Source organism: Octodon degus, unplaced genomic scaffold (genome assembly GCF_000260255.1).
Source record: "Octodon degus isolate 3935 unplaced genomic scaffold, OctDeg1.0 scaffold00006, whole genome shotgun sequence".
Lineage (NCBI taxonomy): Eukaryota > Metazoa > Chordata > Mammalia > Rodentia > Octodontidae > Octodon > Octodon degus.
Genome location: NW_004524582.1, coordinates 1,836,264 through 1,861,622, shown reverse-complemented (window position 1 = coordinate 1,861,622; position 25,359 = coordinate 1,836,264).

Here is a 25,359-nt window from a genome sequence, read left to right as displayed (position 1 = left end):
TCCCTTCACTTCTTCTCTGGCACTGCCTGTTTCTCTCTCTCTCTCTCTCTCTCTCTCTCTCTCTCTCTCTCTCTCTCTGTTTCTCTCTCTCTCATTTTATGTATTTGGTACAAGGTCTCACTACACAGCTCAGACTCATAATGATACTCTTGTTTTCAACCTCCCCAGCACTGGGATTATAGGCATGCACCACCACACCTGGACTCAGTTGCTGGCTCAACATATCCCGAGGACAGGGCTGGCACAGCATGCTGGGGATCAAATCCTGGTCCCTACACTTGCCTGAGGAAGCATTTAGTCTGCTGACCCATCTCACCGGCCCAACTGTCTGTCTCTTAATCACCATGAACTAATCCTTCCACCACAATGTTTCTGCCTTTGACTCAGATTACCACTGACTGAATCCCCTGAAACCGTGACACAAGTTAAACCTCTCATCATTGTCAGTGTCAGGTATTACATTTCAGTTATAGGACAGCTGACTAGTCCAGGCTGTAAGCTGTCCATGTTAAAAGTTATATCACTGCTGGAAGGTCACACGATCTTCAGAGGGCCGGACCTACTTGGAGGAAATCAATCCCTGCAATCATGCCCTTTGTAGGTACATTTTGTGGCATCTTCTATTTCCCTTTATCTCTTTTCCTCCTTTTCCACTTTCACCCTTTCTACTTTTCTCTTTCTCTCTCTCTCCTTCACCCTCTCTTTGTCTCTCTCCCTTTCTCTCTTCTTTGTGGCCACAAAAACTTCAGCATATCTGATCAAATGTAACCATTGCTCAACCAAAATCGAATAAAATCTTTATTTTTTTATTTTTGAGTTTTCTCTCCTGGATATTTTGCCATAGCAACTGAAAGATAACACAAGAGTAAAATACTTTTCTCTCTGACAGTTCAAGATAATAGAAAGAGCTTCTATGGAAGCAGTGTGTGATAAAAGGTAATGATTTTTAAAGAATGTATATTTTTTAAAAGGAATAAGAATATTTACAAAAATATTAACATAACTAAGTATATAATGAGCAAGAGTAATCTACAGTTCATCATGGTCTCTTCAATTTTGAATAAAGCAAGAGAAAATTAAAATGGAAAAATCTAGAAAATAGAAAAAAAGGGTTTGAAAATAGAGTTGTACTAATCTAAGAATACGAATGTTGAAATTGGTGGCCCAAGGTAAAGCCACCAAATGACTTATTTTCTCATGTAACTTACTCAATCTCAGGTTCAGGTAGCATTTATTACATAACTGCCTGAAATTTACACTATGCCAAGAATGAAGAAGGTAAACTTCTATAAGATATACGTCTAAAATATAATTCAGAGACAATGTCTGAAATTATTTACTAGCAAAATATCAGCACAAATTTGGCTCAGTAACAAGATTAAAAAGTCACATAAAAATGACTCCCCAAAAGGACTTGACATTTGATATTATTTTAAAAATATGTTGTTTTGTATAACCATGAAAGGTAACATTCTGTGAATAAAGAGCAAGTGGAGTAGATCTGGGTCAGAGGGAAATAAACAGGTAGTCATTTGCCATTTAGCACTGCAAACAGAATAATTACAAGAAGTAACATAATTAATTAGATTTTTTTTGTTTTATAGAATTCATATCAATGATTTTCATAAAATTTGCTCAAGGCCAAAATAACAAGATCTTGTCAAAAACTTATGGGCAAAAGCAATTTATCTTTTTGAGAACATTTATGTATTTTTTTTCATTTCCTACTAAATTTATTTGATTATATTTAAACTTAGATACCCACAACCTGTGTTACCAATATAGATTTTACCCATTAGCACAAAATCTTTACAGTTTACAAGATAAATTTCTGAAGAAGAATTACAAAGAAGAAAAGACAGGGCCAGCTAGATAGTTCAGTAGATTAAAGCCCCTGCGTAGCAGTTGCAGGGGCTGGAGATTTGATCCCTGGTCTGCGGTGCCAGCCCCAGCCCCACCCCGCGAGCATGCTGAGATGGAGATTGAGATGGGGCATGGTGGTGCGGACCTGTAATCCGAGGGCTTGGGAGTCTGAAAATAGGAAGGGTCACTATGAGTCTAATCTGTGTAGTGAGACCCTGTAGACTCTATACTAAACATGTAAAAATTAATTAATTAATTAATTAATTTAGTTAAAAAATAAAGAATAGGCAGCTAGAACTGGTAGCACACACTTAAACTCCCAGGAATTGGGAAGGTTGAGGGTTGAGGATTGGAACTTTGAGCCTATCTTGGGCATTGTAGCTCAATTCTGTCTCTCAATCCATCCATCCATCAATACATAGACATAAAATACATGAACAACCAATGCATAAACAACAAATGCATAAATAAAAACGTTGAGGTGTGTCTCAATGTTACAGCACTGGACTAAAATGCACAGCACCCTTGTTTCAGTTCCCTTTGTGGCAAGGGAAACAAAATAGAAGGAGAAAAGGAAATGAAAGAAGAGGAAGAAGAATGAAAGGGCACGGGACAGAAAAAGGAAATATATCGTTTCTGAAATACTGAGTAAAGCTTCTGCTGCCACTCCATTTATATTCACAAGAGTTTGATGACATGGGTCAACACGTTTTTCATAAGGTAAGAGTCAGCCAAAGAAACAGAGAGAGGGACCGTGTGGGACCATGAGCCTCAGTTGGAGAATTGAAGCTTACTCTGCTTGCCCCTTTTTCTACTCCAAGGTACACTGACAAGAGAAGCAGCTTTCTTACACTAGTCATTCTGACCTAAAAATGTACACTCTTCATTGTGTTTGAGATTCCAGGTAAGTTGCCACAATATTTGTTTTCTTAAATAAAAATTGATTTTGGAGTTAAAGTTTAATTAAAACAAGCACATTTTCAAAACTTTTCTTTAAATGTGTTTTACTTCCATAATTTCTAAACAGAAATTACAAGTTTTATTTGTTCTACCCTATACATTTAACAAATACAATGTGAAGATATTGAAATTCTGTGTCATTTTTATTGTATTTCTCTTTAAGATGAATTTAAAAAATAAAAAAGTGCAACAATTAATGAAAATATGATACACTTCACATCTCAAACAAGTGCCTTTATAAAATTGCAAATTGCAGTTTGTCAGTTGACTTTAAATTCTGCCTGCCACAAAACATAACTACACTATTAATTTTTGGAAAAAGGAACATGTGTATGTTTCTTAAGAATATGGCCTATATTCTTTAACATATTTTCAATGATTAGTGATGTGGAAGAATATTTAAAAATAAATTTTGGGAATAAACATTAAACATTCTTGATAGGATAATTGCTATTATTGATTTTCATAATCTACAATGTCTTATTTTATTTTTCCACTAAATATTTAAAAACTGACAGAAAGTCTAAGAATATTATCATTTCATTTGTTTGCTATTTTCAATGCAAGAAATTTGCAAAAACTGAATCAATATTTTTGGAGTATTTCAGAATATTAGAGGAAATCTGTTTTATTTTAGCACATCAAAGCTTGAAAAATGTGAGAGATTAGAGAATGAAATTATGACAATTAACAAACATGACACAAGACATTATAATTTAATTTTTTAAACTTTGAATTTAAACTAAATGTTTAATATTTACATATATCTAATATACAATTACACTTTAACAATAAAAGTATATTATTGCATTTGCCATTTTATAGAAGTATAAATATAAGCACATTAAATAAAATATCTTGATAACATATGAGCTAATGATTTCACCTTGGATTTGTTTCAGACTTTATCTGTGGAAATCTTAATTCTCTGAGGAAAAGTTTCATGCAGAAATATTTAACAGTTCTAAATTTGATCAAAATCATTTTAAAAGAATTTGCAAAGAGAAGTTAAATCTTTTCTTTTTTTCTTTTTTTATAAATACCACCTAATGCAGTTTTTGAACACTGGTATGAAATTTTATTAAAAAATGATATTTGACCTTGTACCTCATTAGTATGAAATGCAATTTATATTCGTGGAGTTACCTCTGGTGTTTAGGGCAAGCCTTCAAATTGTAATAATTTAAACTTTTCAGCTTATCTATCTAATAGTTGTCACCAAAAGTTTTTAAAGTGTGCAATTCACCTAAGGTATACTGATGTTCACTTTATATAATAGAACATTTATTTTTTGTATAGTTTCACAGGCTGTGAAGTCTTTATACCTCACTATTTCTTTTTATTGTTTGAGATCAACTCATTTACTTTGACTATCATTTTGAATAAATTGTTTAAAACTTTACCATTCAGTTCCTTCACATTTATTATTGTTATAACATAATCTTTTGACTTCAGTATGTCTTTCAAAGAGTCCCATCAGGGTTCTATGGTTCCATTTCTCTATCAAAATATTCATCCTGCTAAATGTAATAAGTGAACACCTCGGTCCACTTTCACACACGTTGACATCCTTCTTCATCTCAGGAGAAGTGTTACCTTTTGAAGACTTATTTTAAGAAGAGCTACGCAAAGTAAAGCCTGACTGAGAGAAGGGACAGAGATGCCCCACGTATGACCTGGCCCACACATGCGCAGCTTCTTCCTTTTCAACTGCACCTGTCACCTGGGTATATTTGTTAAAATAAGTGAATTGACATTCAGAAAACATTATTCCCTAGATGTCTGACCAAAGTAGGTTTTCTACATGAAATATACTTTTGGAATGCAGAGTAATATCTCATTTTTTGCCCTAACCATTCAATCCAGTGTATAAGCCACAGCTCATTTTGGTCTAGAACGTGCTATTCACTCTTGCACTTGCACAAGTAATTTAGCATAAAAATAAAGACTAGGGATTGATAATGCCATTTCTCATGATTTTTACAGTTTATTATTGTTTGACAAATACGAGTACTGCACAAATCCACTGACATTATCAAATTAAAGAGTTTAGGCCTTGAAAGGTGTTAACAAAGGATCACAATTTTTCAAAGCCCAGGTGTTCTAGTGATTTCTTCAAACTTTACAGGTCTGACAAAATAATGCATAGCATTGTGTATCTTCCACCTAAAATTTATTAATGTTTTATGTATTTTATTTTGTGGCAAAACATTCTACATGGTGGGTTTTCTCAATACACAGATGAAATAGATTACATATGTAAATCATTCTCATGGCATCTGTCACATAGCAAGGATTAATATGTGTTCTTATTTTCAAATAAAATGTATTAATCTAGTTATATTATTTTAATGTCTTTGCTTACTTTGGGAACATAAATATAAATACAAAAATATACCAAAAAGCGTGTGTAGAACTAATTTTGATTTATTAATATATTAAAACAAGTTATTTAGAAGTAAGTATCAGCAAACCCATATTCTCATGCATCTGTTTTTGAAAGTACAAGATGGACATGATTAATAGTGAAGGTGAACTTTCAACAGCGATATTGGGTATGATATTTTATCTATGCTGATCAGATAAGATATATGATCAGTGACGTTTGAATGAACCAACTAAGAGCAAAATTAAAAGTGCCCACAATACTAGAAGGATTACCCAAATGTAGGCATCAAGCAATAAGCATATATTGAAAATATTCTCAGTATGCTCAATTGTATGTAACACAATCCCTTGTGGTTGATGCTGAATAAGAAGGCGTGCAAGGTATAGGAAAAGACAGCAAGTAAAAATAAAGTGCAGTGAGTTGCTTAAATTGAATACACAAAATTAATGTCTCACTGTTAGTAATATCCTACCTCTAAAATACTACCTTACCAGGGAGAAGCCTGATAAATTATCCTATGTTTGCATTAGTTTACAAGACATATTATATCCTATACTCCATTGCAAAATTGCACTATGGAATACTAGATAATGTTTTTAGCCCTATTTGTGCAAGTTTTTTAATTGATATTATTCTGGAAAGGAAGATAACTGAAAATGAGAGTTTTTTAAATGGACTGTTTCTGTGACTAGAAACTAAAATGAATTTGACCTGTGATAATTCTATATATTTTGCCTCCTAATACTTTTCTGCTGCTTACTAAGGGGTAGACACTATTCCAGACATCTTTAGAATATCCACTCATTTTGGATTCATAGGAGTTTTGTAATCAAGCATCACTAAGATAGGTGTTATTACAACTCTCATTCCGTAAAGGGAGAAGACAAAAGCTGAGCTAACTTACAAGCAAAGCTAAGACACAGGGCTAGTGAGCATGTAAGTCAAGACTTTAACTCACATAGGTGCATTCCTGAGTACATACCATCTGGCCAGCTATATTCAGTTGCTTTCCTTAACATCTTCAGCTAAGTGAGTAACATGTGGGTAAACCAGTGATTTTTCTGAAAGAGAAGTATTATAGGGTGTTCAGCTTCACTTAGGCTTCTAATATTGCTAACTGAGAATTATCTAAACCTGGAAGTTCTGAAAGTTTTAATAAGTCTATAATATCATCCTCGCTTCATATATTGTGCTATTGATTAGAACTCAGGAATTGTACAGATGCAATAATCGGTAGCAAAAGCACTACCAAAAGACATGCTAAAGGAATCGTGGCATTAGTCTGAGACAAAGTTGCAGTTAAGTCAAAGGATTTAATTAATATGAAAGGCTAAAATATATGTACTAGCAATTCATGGCACTCACTGAAAAAATGCTTACTTGAATTATTCCTTCTGGTCTCCTAGAATAAATCACTCCTCCAGAGCTAAGATGTAGCATATTCATCGTTACAGTGATCAGTAGTGACGACAGGTTTACACCATGCAGTAAAGGTGAGGGATGGAGAATGGCAGTCTCTGACTATGTTACAAAGATAGTGACCAGTTTAGGATTGTAATTTTCACCTCAAAAGGCTATTGAAAGTACAGAGATTATTTTTTTATTATTTTATGATTAGTTTTTTTTTTTTTTTACAATAAAGTAGTTACTATCTTACCTTCACATTTTATGTCCATATAACTTTCAAAGCAAAATCTGAAGCTTCAGTTTGGTGACTTACAGCATTCTGTTAGCTTCCTAGGGTTGTTTAAATAAAGTAGTAAACCACTGATATTCTTAAACACTGGAAATACATTGTTTCCCAGTTCTTCAAACTGGGTGTTAGAAACCCATAGAGCTCTACTTTCCCTGATAGCTGTATAGTAGAATCATTCCTTACCTGTCCTAGTGGCTGTTATTCACAATAAAGCTTCTTGATATTTCTTGGCTTTTAGATACATGATGCCAGTTATCCAATTATTTTTCTTGTGTCTGCTTAGTTTTGCTTTGTGTGTGTTTTTCTCTATATCTCTTTATCTCCAAGGCCTTTGGATTCCCACCTCATCAGTACCTGCCTCAGCTGTTTGCCATGGAGCTATAGATTTAAAGTTTGTTATGCTGCTTGCATTGTTTTTGTTGGATGCTTTTCTCTTTGTCCTACATCTCTCTATCGGAATAGGAATATATAAATGGTACCATTATGTGCTGTAAATTTTTCACTTATTTTTTTTATATGGGCTCATGGATAAGCCTTTTCCTTGAGACTCAGAAGAAAGATTTTTGCCTTGATTCCAGTCAAACATGAACTCAAATTCCCTAAAAATATGTGCCAATAAACATTCTTTATTTTTTATGATTTAAAACAGAAGAAAATTGCAAGTGATACAGAGTATTTTACCTCCTTTTTTCAATTGTTTATACTTTTTCTCTTATTAATATCTTAAACCTGTTCTCCTTTAAGGTAAAGTTCTTGGATGACTTGTTTTAGGGATGAGAAAATAACTGTCATATTATGTGTATACAAATGGAATATTATTAAGTTATAAAAATGAATTACAGGGCTGGGGAGATGGCTCAGTAGAATAAGCGCTTCCCTGGCAAGCTCAAGGGCCTGAGTTCAATCCCTGGTTCCACCAAAAAAAAAAAAAAAAGTTAAAAATGAATTACATTCTATCAAAATATGTTAGGGCTGTTAGACATTATATTAAGGGGAAAATAAATACTACATATTTTCTGTCATGTCTGGAAATCACAAAGCCGGTCTGGATGTAGAGTAGAGACTGGGATCAGTGGGCAGGGCAAATCATGGAAGGCTGGTTAACAAATACACAGGGAGGGATAGTAGGAATAAGGTCTAATGCGCTATATATGGTAAGGCTATCATTTATTGTTCATAAAAGCTCTACTATGTATTTTATCACTAATTTGAAGAGAGTAATTAAACAATGGCTCTGTTTATATAGTTGAGCACATGTGGATTTGTAGTCTTAAATATAGGGATTGGCCCACTCGGTATCTATTGTATGGCACTTCGGCTTTATCTTCCAATGAAGCAATGCTTCTTAAAGTTCCTTATAGCCAAGGTTCTATCCGTGTTCTAGTGTTAGCAGTAACACTAGTCTAAGCAGTAACACTTATGTGACGCATGACAGAAAGAGCTGAGCAACATAGATATTTGGGGATGTGCGTTTCTTTCAACAAGTGTATAGTGCTATCAGAATTTTCTGGATTACTTCTAGAAGAGAATCTGAGCTTAGTTTACATAAGCTGTTTAACTCCAAAAAGGATAAAGAAAATAGACAGTTTTCTGTTAGAATACTTTTTTGATGGGAGAATTAATCATGCCTACTATTGTGTTAGAAATGAAGCATTCCTATCTGATTGTTTAATTCCTCTGGATAACTCACAAGCTATTCAAATTCCAGTTGCATGCTTTTATGATAAAACCATCTTGAATAGATGCAGTAATTCATAACTCAGGATGCTAAATAATATGGGGAGTAAATTCTCGATATTATAAATGTATTGGATTCAGATGTAAAATATCCTCAAATGTGTCATATTTCGAGGTGGTTAATATTGAAAGTAATGGATCACTGGGACTATGACTTGGAAGGTCCATTCTCACCCCAGCCCTCCCTCTCTGTTTCCTATCTGCTGTGGAGCGAACAGGTTTCTGTCATTCTGTCATGCTGGCTTGGCCTTTGTCAGCTCACCAGAGACCAAATCCATTAAAACTGTCAGCCTCTCCATCTTCAGTGTTTAGGTCTTGGATAATTTCTCCCAGTCATGTGAAAATGAACAATACATAACTGAAAAAAATCTACATTACAAAAACATAAAGGAGTGAAGCTTGGCTGGAGATATGCTTGTAATAGTGGTCTACATGAAGTTCCCCTTTATCTGTTGACTCAAAAATGTAGTTGTCTTCACGAAGCCTTAATTTTCTCATATTTTAAATTCACCTGGAAGCCGATTTCTCAAAAGCAGCCACATAGCAGCAATTCATTTTACAAATGGATGCTTGGTGCAGAATAATCACAGGAACAATTCCTTTCATTTTTCTAAATAATTACAGCTGTTCTTGCTAGTATTACTCTAGTTAAAGTCATGTGCTATTCCTACTATATCACTATCCCCCAGATCTCACACATTTAAATTTATTTTAAGTTTATTATTTAAAAAACTCTATCAGTATTTTGGATTTATTGAAAAAATTACACAAATATATTTTCTTATCCCTTCTGTTTTATGTAAAAGGTAGTATTTGGAATATTTTGGCCCATGAGGCTTTGTGATTTTTAATTTTTTTGTTTTTTAGAAAATTATATATTGCAATAAAAAATGAGTAAAAATGATAGAACTCCCAATTTAATTTGAAATCTTAGAGCATCTGAATCATAACAGAATCAAGCAAGGTCTTCTGCTGGAAAAGAGTCATAGAATAATAGAAACATTATTGGAAGTAGAAAGGCACCTCCCCTTTAGCGGATATCAATTTGGTAAGGCCCTATGCTTCTGCCACACACCCCCAACTCAGGAGTAAGAAAGAATCTAGTGCTGCATCACTTAGATAATGACTTTCTTTCTTTCTTTCTTTCTTTCTTTCTTTCTGTCTGCCTTTCTTTCTTTCTTTCTTTCTTTCTTTCTTTCTTTCTTTCTTTCTTTTTCTTTCTTCTTTTTTAGTTTTGTTCAAGGTCTCGCTAAGCAGCTTGGGCTCATAGTGATCCTCCTGCTTCAGCCTCCCCAGTGCTGGGATTACAGGTATGCACCACTACACCCTGTTTCTGTGGCCAGCCTGGTGCACCTGGGATGGTGCCAGAATGACATGTTGTACCAGGGATTGAACCAGGGTCCCTGCACTTCCCAGACAGGCACTTAGACTGCTGAGCTGTCTCCTAAGTCCTGAAAAATGTTGTTTTTTTTTTTTTAATTGTTTGACACTGAAAACTAATTTCATTTCTCTGCATATAAATAACACATATAAGGATATTTAATATGGACAAATATCTAACTCAGCTATCACATGTCCAGGTATTAGGAAAATATCAACCACATAGCAGATTTAATTTATGAGGTTTTGACTGTTCAAGTGTACTGTGCACTTTTTATTTCCAATTTATTTTCTATTGTAAAATTGAAACATACACACATACACATGTATAATATGTATCCAAATAACCAAGAGCATATATTACATTGAATTTTTTGTATATTCAGTGACATTACTGTATATGAGTTTTAATTCTGGTAGGGTTCCTGTAGTTTTGTTCCTTCATCTTTTATTTTTCAAAGAAAACAAAAAATAGTAAAAAAAAAAGCATTAAAAAAGATACAGAATTTCACTAGACAAAATAATAGGTGTTCCATAATGATTGATATATTACACATTGTTGTGTTCATGTAAATTGTTCAGATGTAAGCATGCAAAATTGGCTTCAAAGAAGTTGAAAAGAATAAAGAAATTAAGCATTAACTGTTGCTTCTACTAGACCAGTAGAAATCAATAGTACAGTTATCCAAGCTATCGTGTGTATGTATTGCATAGTTTTTCCCTTCCATTTTACTTTTCTTTTGTCTTTTCCTTCATCCCAGTCATTCCTTCACTTTGAGCAGTTTCATTCCCTTTCACCATATCTATGGTACCCTTTGGATTTTATTTATTCATTCAGGCTGTTACACTAGGGAGAAGTGCAATGTTTATAGAAGAGGGCCTGATTTATTTCACTGACTAATATAGTCTCTAGCCACTACTATTTATCTATAAAAGCCTAGAGTTTATCTTCTTAAAAACCAAACAATACTCTAATGTATAAAAATATCACATTTTTTAAATCCATTCCTCAGTTTATGGGCATTTGGGTTGTTTCCAATATTAAGCTATGACAAATTGCACTGTGATAAACATGGGTGCACAAATGTCACTGGAGTATGCTGTTATCAATTCTTATGGAAAGATACCTAGGAGGGGGAAGGGAATAGCTGGGTTGAAAGGGACCTTTAGTCCTAGCTTTTGAGAAATTTCCACATTGATTGCATATATATATATATATATATATATATATATATATATATAATTATTTTATTCTATCCAAAATAAAATCACAAAGAATTTAATTTTCCTTTCTTTTATAGTTTTCTCTAATTGCTAGGTATGGAAAGATTCAATTATTTGATTTTTGAAACAGAGGGGCTTTAAACATCTTTCCTTGATCTCTTGGCCTGGTCTTCTTTGCGTCTGTTGGAAATCTCCAAAACCATATATATTTACTATTGGTACAATCAGAACTGTTTCTCTGAAGTTTATGTCACACTTTAGAATTGCAGTCATGTGCCCATGGTGTTCTTAACTATAGTATTTTATAAAATATGTGATCGTGATTTTATAAAACAATTCTAAATATTTATTGACATACATTGAAAGAGCACAGTTACCTGTACAAACAAAGTTCTTGTAAGGAAAATGACAGCAAACTCTTAAAGCAGTCTCAGAAAAGACTTATTATCTTCATTCATTTTATTTTATTTCTCTTTGCTTCTATTTTGTTGTGGTTTTATTCTCTTGGTTGAAAATATATATCATTCACCAATTTCACCTAATTGCTATTATGTGCACTGCATATAATGGCACTTAGAATTTAATCTAATAACTAGAATACGAGGTAATTCCCATCCTAATTTTCAAAAGGAAGAATGGAGAAGCAATACTACAGCTGATAAGAATGTCAGCTTATTTTATTTTAACTGAAATTTTTGGGTAGAACGAAGATGCAAAAGATTCATTGTCTGAGCTGCTGATTTGCTCTATGTGTTATTTTGAGCAAAAGCCGATCTAGCTAATGCAAATTCCTTAAACTACCACTGGTTATTCCAAAACTGAATTTCCAAAAAGGCACTAATGTGGATTTATTTGGGGAAGCTTTAGGATGTCATTGACTATGTCTGAAAAGAAAAGCCAACAACAACCGGTGCAAGACCTTGGTCTTACTGTAATATTTTCAGTGCAGAGCACTTCCCAGTGTTTGATGCGAAATTACTTTAAGTTAATGTAATGGCAATAAAGTTTTCAGTGTCCTTAGGATCCTGATTTCTTCACTATCTCCCTTGAACCTGGTGCTTTCAAATCCATTAAAATGACTTGATATCATTTATGAAAGGGATTGGAAGTGCTGCTGACCTGACCCTTTGAATCTACTCTGAGATTTAAAAAAAAAGAAAAAGAAAAAGTAAAAGAAGAAAAACAAACACTCTTTTCTGAATGCTTTTTTCACTCAGATTTGTCCTTTTTTTCTTTTTAAGTCTTTTATTTATGTTTTTACGTATTTATTTATTTATTTATTTGGCACAGGGTCTTTCTATGCAGCTCAGACTCATAGAGATCTCCTGTCTTACCCTCCTCAGCCCTGAGATTGCAGATGTGTGAAACCATGCCCGGTTTTTGGTGGCTGGAACAGTTTGCATGGTTTCACTGGCCAACATGGCATGTAATTAGACCGCCAAGCTATCTCCTCAACCCCTGTCCATTTTCAACAATGATTTTTTTTTTATTGTATGATATATTCACTTGCTGGAAATAACATAATGTGAAAGACATAGAAAGTGAGAATTTTAGATGCTTGCACACTTTTGTTTTAATAGTGCTATGTCATTTTCCAGTGGTAAGCATTCAGATACAAATTCTAGTGAGAAGACATTTTCCTTTTTTTCCTGAAATTCCATTCAATCGCCACCTCCCTTTATCCTAGGATGTTATATAATAGATAGGTTGTAACCCCATCAAAAAAGGATGAAAACTAACTTCACTGACCATTAAAACTCTAATTCTTCCTCTCCTAGGTTTTCTCTATATTTCATATGTTGTGGGAATGATTTACAAATTTCCAAAACATTTTAGCATATCATCATGGTGCTTGCTACATAATCTAGCCTTTGCTTGTATCCAGGACTTAATTTTCTACTAGGGAATTTATTCCCCATATTCCAGACAAAACAGCTTGTTTTTTTCTCCATATATATGAAAAGTTCATTACTGCCTCAGACTTCGATATATTTCTTCTTTTGTGTGAAGTTAATGCCCTTGGAATTATTCATTTCTGCCTTTATATAATCTGTCAGATATTAGCTCAATTAGACAATCTTCACAGAGAATCCTCTTAAACTTTCTATCTTCCCTCCTTCTGGTAATTATCTCTAAGCCAGATTCAGTTTCATATCATCAATGACACATGAAATTACCTAACTTCAAGTTTACTGTAGATTACCATTTCCTTTATTTTATTTTTACACTTATGTAAATTTATTTTTAAATTTGTAAATATCAATTGCTTTAAGTTATTGTGATATTTCTTTTATAAATCAGAATAAATCTTTTGGATTAATATCATGCTCTGACAGTTCTGTGCTACTTTCTGGAGCCCAAAATGACAGTTTTCTAATTACTTAAATTTATTGGTACATATTAGGTAGACATAATGGTCACACTCATCACAAGTAGTTGGTACCAATGCATGACACAATTTAACTTCTTTTTCACATTTCCCTCCCCTCCCTTTAACTTGCCATCCCCTTATTTGTAAAATCCTTGTTCCCATTTTTTCTCCTTTTTCTTCCTTTACCCTTCCCTTCTCCCTAGCTCCCCTTCCCATTTGAATATTTTCTTGCCACTTTCCAATATCTGTCACACATTTCACTCAGTGTGGTATTTCTAAACATGTGTTCAACTCATTTCACTTACAGTCCAGTCCCAAGGTGTATCCATCTATCTAGAAATATCTTCAACTTATCCTTCTCAAGCAGAATAGTAGTCCACTGTGTAAGAAAACCATGACTTCTTTAAGCATTCGTTGGTTGACGGGCTTTTGGGCTGTTTCCATGTTTTGACTATTGCAAGCTATGATAATATAAACATGGGTGTTGCACATGTTGCTGTAGTATGGCACCTCTAATTCTTTCAAGAAGACACCGAGAAGGGGAATAGTTGGGTTGAATAAGATCCAAAGACCTCTGATCTCTGTTAGCCCAGACATTTCCTAAATCATTCATTATGGCAACTTTGCCTGACCTGCTTATAGAAATGTCTTTGAATATGCCTGCAAGCATTCAGGATCATTTTTTTAGTTGTTTTTGAGATATGAACAACATAAAAAAGAAAATATTTGAGGATTATTATATATATGTATATATGTGATGAATTCTTAAATGCAGTCAAGATTTCTAGCACTGTACATTCTTATCATTAAAGTTTCATTGTAAATGTCTCCAGTAATGCTTTAGTGACCCCATATAGAAGATAAAGTAGCTCCCCCCTTCCAGTATCATCTATTACTTACTATTCTTTTTATTTACAGATCTAAACAATGATATGATTACTATATATAAAAGAATCAAAAAATATTTTGTTAAATGCTGAATGTCCAGCTTTGGAACCAAAAATTAGAAGGCTGTAATATGGAATCAAGATGCCATTTATTAGAGTGCGCAACCTGCCTCTGGGCTCTGCATGCATTCAGCGGCTTCGGAGACAATGTGAAATTTTGCTACTACATTGTAAAGTCGACAGAAGTAGAAATGATTTTGTCCAACTGAGAAGCTTGGGAAAGCCTACTGAGAAATAGCTAACATTCCTACTGCAAGAGGGACCAGACACATAAGGAAACAATTTCAGCTGGAACACTTCATTACTCAGAATTGTTTTTAATCTCAGACTCTCAGAATTTCTTTTGGAAAATAATTTCTTCAATCTCAGTTTGGTTTTCTTTAACATTTTTAACGTGCTGATTTTCAGTCACCAGACTCTATTTAAACCTCATTTTCTTAGCTTTGTCATTAAGCATAGTAAAGAATTTTAAAAAAGAAATGATGATGATAATCCTCAATAATTTAAATGTATATTTCTTTCTTTTCCTTTTTCATATCAAACATAATCCAAAATGCATTGAAAAGGATTGATTAAAATGATAAGAAGGCCAGGAAATTAGCTTGACATTCTAAGCACTTGTCTGGCAAGCACAAGGGCCTGGTTTCAATCCCTATTATTTTATGCTGATAGGCCCCATGCGAAGATAGGTATGGTGGTGCATGCCTGTAATCCCAGCTCCATAGAGACTGAGACAGGAGGATCACTACAAGTCTGAGCTGCACAGCAAAACCCTGTACCAAATAAAAGATTAAAAATTTCTTTTTTCCAAAATTTGAAATGCTATGAGCTATAAAATGAACTAAATTAGAAACCACTCATAGACTATCATGATTTCATCATTGTACATTGCATATGTATAGCAAATACAATTCATTACTTTTTCAAATAAAATAACAGATAAAAATACTAGATAACAAGAAAAAAGTTTGCTATAGATAGAACTACAAACTGTAGCTTAGTAATTACTTTGCAAGATTAAGCTTCACTTTTTGTCAGTACACTAATTAAATTTTGCATGCGTGTTTAAGTATAAAGTTTCCTATATTCATTAAAAATAAATACTTTTCAGCTAACCTCCCCACATTTCATTGACCTCCAAACGTGTTATTTTGGAAAGATAACTGCTATTAGTCACTTTCCTATAGCTGGAAGTAAATAACTGATATCCACATGCTGCTGGTAAAAGGTTTCATTTGGTTCAAGTCTTTAATGGGTTCTATACATGGTGACTGATCCACAGCAGAAGCTGCGTGATAGAAGGGACTGTGGAGGAAAGCTGTTTAACCCATGGTTGCCAGAAAAGAGAAAAAAAAGAAAGTCACTGGAGACAAAGAGCCCTCACTTTAACTCCAGGGAGTCAACCCTCCACCTAAGCCCAAGCCCTAGCAGCACACTTAGCTGTGACTTGCCATTAGGTTAATCTGCTCATGTTCATTACCCCACCCCATGATCCTAACACATTTTCAAAACCCAATTTATGAACACTAAGACTACTGGGCATATTTTAGATCTACCTCATAGTATAATTAAGGAATTTGGTCAAAGGTAGATAATAAGAATTTAGCTACCCTAAAAACTTTTCATTGTATCAAACTCCAATCGAGATATATTTTATCAGTTCTTTTGTATTCTGCACCCAAAATGCACATTGAAATAAGACTCATTTGTCGTGATGTCATTGTAATTTTGTAGAATAAAAATGTGGAATTAGCATCATCATTCTACAAACTATTCTTTTCAGAGTGAAAGCCATCATTTTATTGTAAACAATAAGATTTTAATTTACTGGCAATGATATTTTTGGCTGCTGAGTTACTACTGTTAGGGTGATGTTAGAATTGTTGATTTTTATTAACAGAAATGTTATAAGTGATGAGACAAAACTACCTCTGAAATTATAATTTGTTTAATAGCTAATTCTGAGTCATTTATTTTCCTTGTTCTCATTATGCTTTGGAACATGAAAATAAGTTTTCCTTCAGTCTATGCTCCATGTGATCTTTCATTGTTAACTGGAATAATCAAATGATTACTTGTGATATAATGATAACAGTTATGATAATAATTCAGAGTAACATAATCTGTGTACAGACAAAAGTAAAATGTATAGCATAATAAACTGTTTTGTTTAGAAGCATAACTAAATTTGGGTAATCTTACTGAATGTTTAATACTTGGTCAATGCCTACTTTTAGCATTGTGTAACTATGGCTTTGGCATGTAACTGTATTCCTTTGTTAAATTATCCACTGAAATATGTTATGTATCTTCAAATAATCTCTAATTTAATTTGACACCACTACTGTAGAGTTTTATTTAATACTTATAACCCATAAAGTAGGCAAACAGATAAAATGTTGAAAATTAAATTAAAATGTATTCAATTAAAACAAACACTGTAGAAACAAAACCTTATGTTAATATATAACATTCTCTTTTTGGTACATAAGCTTGCTAGTTTTTCTACAATATACCTATATTTAGCTTATAATGTCAAAATATTTTTGCCTCTTGATTTAATCGTTTAATTATTTTTATATTAATCTATATAGTGTAGTACTGGAAAATTTTATGATCTTTTCATAATGATATTCATTGTTACAGTGGCTATTTTCCATGGATGTTTATCTAGCTCTGAGGATTGACTGGGTACACCTCTCAAAACTCTGTTACATTTGGGCTTAAGACTCCATCTTTTGCATGTGCATACTCTTCCAGTATCATTTATTAAAGAGGCTTTCTTTCCTTCACTGATGCTTTGGCCCCTTTGTTAAATATCAAATAACTGAATGTTCCTCGGATTGCTTCTGCTTTGTCTGGTCTCTTGGAAATAAATCAGGTATTATAATAGTACGTATTACTACATTTCACTGACTAATATTGCATGGAAAATTTTTGAATAAATGGGTGACTTATATAATTCAATTTTGTTTATTACAATGTAATAACTTTTTATATAATTATTGTTCTCATAAAGTAATTTGAAAAAAATTTCCCTTAATATCTCAAAATTTGTTCAAACATTAATACTCTTTATTTCTTAAAAATCAGAATTTACTTCTAGGTATGGTGGGACATGCTTGTAATCCCAGTAGTAAGGAGGCTGAGGCAGGGGATTACCACAAGTCTGAAGCTAACCTAGGCTACACAATCAATAGGACCTGCCTGAACTACATGTTGAGATACTGTCTTCAAATAAATTACTGGCAAATGTTTATTCTTATTAATGATAATGTTCATTTTGTTTTTTATTTATGTAATATAAATATGGTATTTCAAGTATTTTATGAGAATCTTATGGCATATGTTTTTCATCTGTGTACTTATAAGTATTTGTCCTTTTTTACTGAGGCTATAATTTTGTAAAGAATATAAGATGCATTATTGTGTTTTAATCCATCAAGACAATTTGTATGTTTAGTGGAAATTATTAGATGTCATACTGTTTTGCACGTGGATGTGTGCATTTGCTAAGGATTTAACTCAGAGTTTCACCCAGACCTACACGTGCAGTATTTTTTATTTGGGGTTTTGAAACAGTCATAGTAAGTGGAAAAGTTGCCCAGGCTGACCCTTTAGTTGTGACTATCCTGCCTCTGCCTCCCAGAGAATGAGCATTGCAGGAGTGCATTCACTTGCACCCTGGTTAACTTTTTTTTTTTTTTTTTTTTTGAACTGGGGATTGAACTCAGACCCTTGTGCTTCCCAGAACAGTGCTTATTCTACTGAGCTATCTCCTTGGCCCCTACAACTTACCTCTTAAATAAATTCTTATGTATATTTTAAAACTGCTTTTGCTGTTTTTCTTTTCTAATATGTGCTTCTTTTCTCAGTTTCCTACTATTTTTAGATTAGTTGACTATTTTTAATGAATCCATTGCATCTTAATTGTTATTTGTCTTGACTATATTCCATTCACTTTATTAATTGTACTAGGATTATCAAAATTTGTTTTCTAGTAGTATTAGTTTATTTAAATGTAACAGAATATCACTAATTTGTTTCTCCAAATTTTTGTATTTTTCCTTTTACACAGGTTCACATTCTATGTTACTTATAATCAAAAAAATTTATTTGTAACATTGTCTTATTATTCATTCTTAAGGGAGAAGGAAAACTTAGAATCAATTGGGTATTCTCATATCAAATTGACATGGGCAGTTATTTGCTTTAATGTTGTGATTATTAAGATTTTTACTAACAGAATAGAATCTGGCACAGATACATAAAAGCATTTCATAAGTCATTTCCTTTTATTTATATTGTTGGCTACCATGTAACTGCTCTAAAACTAACGTGAACTAAATTCACTAACGTGAATTTTATATTATTCTGCATTGAGAACAAAGATCCTTGATCTACTCTGTTTGCTTCCATCCAATTATTTTCTCCATTTAGTAAATAAAAACAAAATCAGAAGACATAGGCATAGGTGCAGATTTTTTGAACACAACACCAACTGCACAAGAAATAACACCAGAAGTCAGGAACTGTGATTATATAAATTAAAAAGTTTCTGAACAGCAAAGGAAAAGGCCAACAGAGTGGACAGACAAGCTACAGAAAGGAAAAATATGCTTACTAAGTTGTATCTCAGAGGACTGATACCTAGAATTTATAAACAATTCAAAAAAATTAAACTTCCAAAATGAAAGCCTAAGCCAAAAAGGAGCTACTTTACAAGAGAATAGAAGCTTCTTAGAAACAAAAGTGGATCATAAATATAGGAAAAAATGTTTGCCATCAATATTTTGAAACTAGTGTGTGTTTTTCCCCTAAATTCTCTTCTTAACTCTTACCAAAATCATAAAGCATTACTTTTAAATCATATAAAACAAGAAAAATTAGATAAAAAACAATAATTACCTATTACAAAAAAATTTCAGTGAATTTGTTCGTACAGATTTTTTTTTCTGGTACTGGGGATTGAACTCGGGACTTTGCACTTGCCAGGCAGATACTTATGCTGCTGAGATACATCCCCAGTCCCTAGCACAGACAAATTTTAAAAACAAAATCCATGTGAATAAATATTTGGAAATCATATTTTTATTTTGATAATTTAACTGAAAATATTTAATATGTTCTAATTCATTTTATGCAAAAGTAACAAATCTATATTGTCCATTTTTATTTTTTATATTTTATTGAGGAAATAAATAGCAATGAGACAGTTTCAAAACCAATTAGTAGGACAGTTTAAATAATTAATATATTGCATATTTTTTTTCTTTGTAGTGGTTATTCGCAGTACAAAATACAGGCATGATATCCTGTCCAAACACTATTAGCAAAAACCTTTCTTCTCATTGAGTTAGAAGAAAATAGCTGTATATCTATTCTATTTTGTATATACAGATACAAAATGGTTTTTCATTTTTTTTTAATTTTTATTGTATTTTATGCAAGGGTCCACAGGGTGTTCAGGGTCTCACTACTAGATCAGACTCATCGATTTGCCTGATTACAGCCTCCCAAAAGCTGGGATTATGGGCACGTGCCACCATGCCCAGTCTCAATTGCTATGTCAGCATGCCCCGGGGGCGGGGCCAGCACAGCATGCCTGGGGAACAAACCCTCAGCCCCTGTGCCTGCTTGCAGGCACTTTAATCTGCTGAGCAATTTAACTGGCCCTTATATTGTCCATTTTTAAACTTGGCTAACCTTGATGTTTTGCAGCAATATATATAGAGAAAGAAAGAGAGATAGATCTACAAGGTTTCATTGCACAGATCAGACTCATAGTGATCCTCCTGTTTTCAACCTTCCAAGCTCTGGGATTCCAGGCATGTGCCACCACGCCTGGTCTCATTCACATGTCAGCGTGCTGGCATGGCATGATAGGGATTGAACAAAATTTCTATTCAAGGCCATACATGTAATTTAAGTTCTACCTATTATTGAATGAAACATGAGGATCATAATGAAATAAGTGGCAGAATGTATACTTAAAAGAACTCTCAACTAGAATCACACTAAGAATTGTTTAAGCCTTTATAAGAAAATTTATGATTATTTACTACTTCATTCTACCCGTAAACATTTATTTTTGTTTTTCCTGTTGTCAGGGGTCTGGACCCACAGAGAAACTGCTCCTACAGATTTTATAATTTAACCTGAAAACAGACAATTTGATGGTCTCTTGCATCAACCTGAGCTGAGAGTTATAGGGTACATCACGGTACAAAATGACAATCAGTGGTTAATAAGGGTATTCCCACAGAGGAACTAACTCACTAGTAGGGCTGTAAGCAGAGGCCTGAAGGATATGAGAGAATGACTTCAAAATAAAACTTTATTCTACAGAGGAGATAGCAGGTTCCACAAAAGTGGAATGGAATGTGTGAAGATTAGGCGGTGAAGAGAGAGGTACATTATTGTGTTATGTTTCACTAATGTTTATTGACCACCTAATCCATGTCAGTCATTACATTAGGCTGTGGGGTTGTAAAATTGTGTACAATGCAGAGGCTCACTTGGGGTAACACTGATAAAGGCTGTGATGGAAACAACACAAAAGAAGGTTTTAATTTATTCTCTGATATATAGAACAAGGAAGACACCGATCCACATTGAGGGAGCCTCTTTCTAGTTTAGAAGAGGGCATATTTCCTTAGTTCAGACAAGTCATTATGATGAGATGAAGCTTTTGTACAAAGTAGGAATTCACAAAAAAGTGAGCTATTTTGTGAATTCATCTAAATGTAAGCCTGTCTTTCAAAGCGAATGGTGTTTGGAACCCACCACAGTAAGGAATCTGAAACCCAGTGACTAAACCCAGTTTTCAGTTTTGCCAGGCTAAAGGTACTGCGACAGTCCCCTGCAGAAAACACCAGCTGTGCTTTCTAAAATCTGGCCTGGGTTCTGTCATTTACATGGCATTTGTTGCTGACACTTATACAATGGTTTTATTCATAACAAAACAGCCTGTGAAAATAACAATTTAGTACTCTGTCAATTTTAGGCTGCTCAGTGGAAGATCAAGAGAGTTACTGTAAATACTAAGCAGTCATACTGTTTATTGCCTGCAGAATTTGCCAGAAGTATTCTAAGCATCATCAATTTTTCCATTATTATTAACAATGTACATTTTCTTTGTGTCTTTTCCATTAGGCACTAGATTATTAACTATTTTTAACACCAACAATGTTCTTTCCAGTGCTTCATACATTCAATTTAACTATAACAAAACTAATTCCAACCAGTCTCTTTCACATCCTATACTCTGAATGAAAGAAATAACTGATAATAACAGAACTACTGATCATTTTCTTATTACACCAATTTCCTACTGTTCATCCAATTATATGGATGCATATTTATAGATTTCCAAAGAACCATTATGCTTACATGTGATAACTGTCTGAAATGGGCAAGAAGACTGGGTGTGATGGCGTGAACATGTAATCCCAGCTATTGCGAGGCTGTAAACTGGTGGATCACTATGAGTCCGATCTAGTAGTTAGATCCTGAACACCCTGTACACTCGTCCCTAAAATACAAATAAATAAATAAATAAATAAATACAAAATAAATTGACAAGAAGAAATTTCTGTTCAGCATTAAATGGTCTCAATATGATATGCAATTAATAAATAAAATTGATCATTAAGCTGAGCCAAAAAATCAAATTCCACACAATAGTGATGCCCCGTAAAGTATTTCTCAAAATAGCCTTGAATTAGGAATGTACTCTCTTGATGGATTTTAATTTGCAAAGCAAAATTTTTTCTTTTGCCCATGACATCATTCTTAGTATATACATAAATGACTGTAGTGTATTAAATTCTCAGTATGCATACAATGAATCAAGTAATAATTAAGTAGATACATAGTCTGTGCCCAACTTTCCATGTTATTAAATGAAGGAAAAGAACAAAAATTGCATTATTGCCATTGAAAACTTCTAGGTTCTAATTAGACAGTTAAGCCCCTATAAAATTCCTCTTTCTATATCATCTTGAAGAGGTGGAATTCAGTATGTCTCCTGACTTACTGAGACTATCATCAAGCTTAGATCTTGTTTTCTCTGTAGAGTTGGCTTTTACTTCCCTGTTCTCCAGTCCAGTGAAAGTCATAGGGATAGGCAGAGAGTTAACAAACAAGAACCATACTGAACACGAAATTATTCAAAGAACCAACAACTTAGATCCCATCTTCTTTAAAAGTTTCTACATGTCAAAAGAAATCACAAGAAAGTAAAGGAATCCTATGAACTGGGAAAAAACTTTAGCGGACTGTCCTGGGGAATTCTATCTAGAATACATAAAGAATTTTTTAAAAATCAGGTCCTCAAAAGGTAAAGACCCAATTAAAAAAATGGGTATCTGAGATGAATGCACACTTCTCAGATGAGCAAATACAAATCGCAAATAAATACATGAAATATATGTCCAGAAATCACTGGTCAATCGAGAAATGTGAATTAAAGCAACACTGAGATTCCATCTTACCACATAAATAGTGGCTGTCATCAAGAAGTCAACCAATAGGAAATGCTGGAGGGGCTGTGAGAGAAAACGAAGCCATTTGTACTGTTGGTAGGAGTGGAGACTTGCACAACCACCATACAAATCAATGTCAAGATTCCTCAAAAAACTAGAATTAGAGGTTCCATTCAAACCAGCTATTCCCCTCCTGGGTATATTTCCAGAAGAACTGATAAAATTCTGCCACAGCAATATATTTATACTCATGTTTATTTTTTCCATAATTTTATTGAGAAATAAATAGCAATGAGACAGTTTCAAATCAAATTGGTAGGACAGTTCCAATAATTAACACATTGCATAATATCTTCCTAGTAGTTATTGTACAAGATACAGACATAATATCCTTTTACAGATACTATTAGAACAAATCCCTCTATTCTTTGAAATAAAAGAATGTAGCTATATATGTACCCTAACCATTTTCAATACAGAGACACAAAATAGACATTCTTCTGTATCCCCTTTTCTTGTTTAATTCCATCATTTAAATTTTACAGGTGTGTGAATTCAACAAAATATTCCAAAAAGGTCCAGTACTCCATAATAGGATTGGGCCTTCCCCTTGGCTGGCAATGTCAGAAGTTGTTGACCTGAGTCCCCTACAGCTCAGTATAACAACACTTTTATACTTTTGTGCTAGATGGTTAAGAACAAGATAAAGCAAGACCTATGCAACAAGAGTTGTAGCTTTGGGATGCTGCACTCTGCAACCCCTAGAACCAGTCCTAGCCCAGGCCCAATGAGTGTGTGGGAGAGCTTATGCTACCCTGCACCAGAGGGACCTACTGGTCCCAGTCCAGGCACAGCGTGAGTTTGACCCTACTTCACCCCCATGGGATGCCCCACACCACTCCGTTGTATCCCGCCACACCACCCACAGAATAGGAATTCCTATCATGTTCTAGGAATCCCCAGATCCAGGCCTGGACAAGGCCCAGTGAGTGTGTGGGAGAGCTGCCTCTCCCCTCTACTCCAACTTGTCCTCTCCAGACTCAAATCAGGCCTGGCATACAGGCCTGGGATGAAACCGTGCAGCTGCATTCCCTGCAGAAAGAGTAGGGGACAGAACCATACAGCTAGTCCAGGATCAGAACATCTTGCCAGAGAGGTACAACAGGTTCACCCCCAAAGGCAGCAGCAGGAAGGAGGTGAGCACAGCAGCCAAACCCAATCCAGGCACAACTGGGTAAATCCAACCTTTGTAGATCTGCACTTGAACTTCAGTAGGTGCTAATGTTATAACTGCACCAAAGATCTACAAGAAAGGTCAGAAGACAGAGTTACACAAAATGACAACAAGAGGAAGGAAAATGCAATCTCAGAAACCCATATCAAGTGAAGAGGACTTTACCACAGAATAAAGTGGGACACACACACAGCTGAAATCAATGAATCAACAGCTTCTACAATAAAGAAACAGCTGCAGAAATGTACAGAAGAACTCAGATTGGAAATGAACAAAGTAATCCCTGAATTAATAACATCTGCAATAAAGAATCAAAAGCAGAAACATATGTAGGAAAACCAATGACCACCCAGAACAAGTTCAGAGGACACTAGCTCAGCTTAAATGTATGAATTAATAGCGTCAATATTAAATAAGAAACAGCAGAAAGTCATAGAGGAACTCAGAGCAGAATTTTATGAAATGAGAAAAGAATTATCGGAACCCATAGCATCTGAAGTAAAGAATCAACTACACAAATTTAGGGAAGAAATCCAATCTGAAAAAAACAGAGCAGTAAAAGAATTAATAACTGCATCTAAGGAAGACAATGATAAAAAAAATAGATGAGACTAGAAAAATGACGGATTCCTTGAATGAGCAATACAGGAAAGAAATAGATAGCATGAAACAGAGTGAATGAGATATAGAGGAATTTAATCACATGCTTGCAAAACCATTTAAGTGAAAGTGAAGACAGAGTTTCTGATCTTGAAGACTCTGGTGTAGCTAGTGAAAAGGAAAGAAAGGATCTCTTAAAAACTACTAGGATGCAGGAAAAAATAATCCATCACCTTCAAGATGATGGAAAGATGAACAATGTGATACTAGTAGGCATCAATGAGAAAGAAAGAGTTAATGCAAATGACATTAAAATAATATGGGCAGATGTAATAGCAGAAAACTTCCCAAATATGAGGAAACCATCTGACATTCAGGTAATGGAAGAACACAGAATGCCAAGTAACCTCAACCCAATTAAAAACACACCAAGACATATAATAGTCAAGATCCCAGAAATTCAGCACAAGAA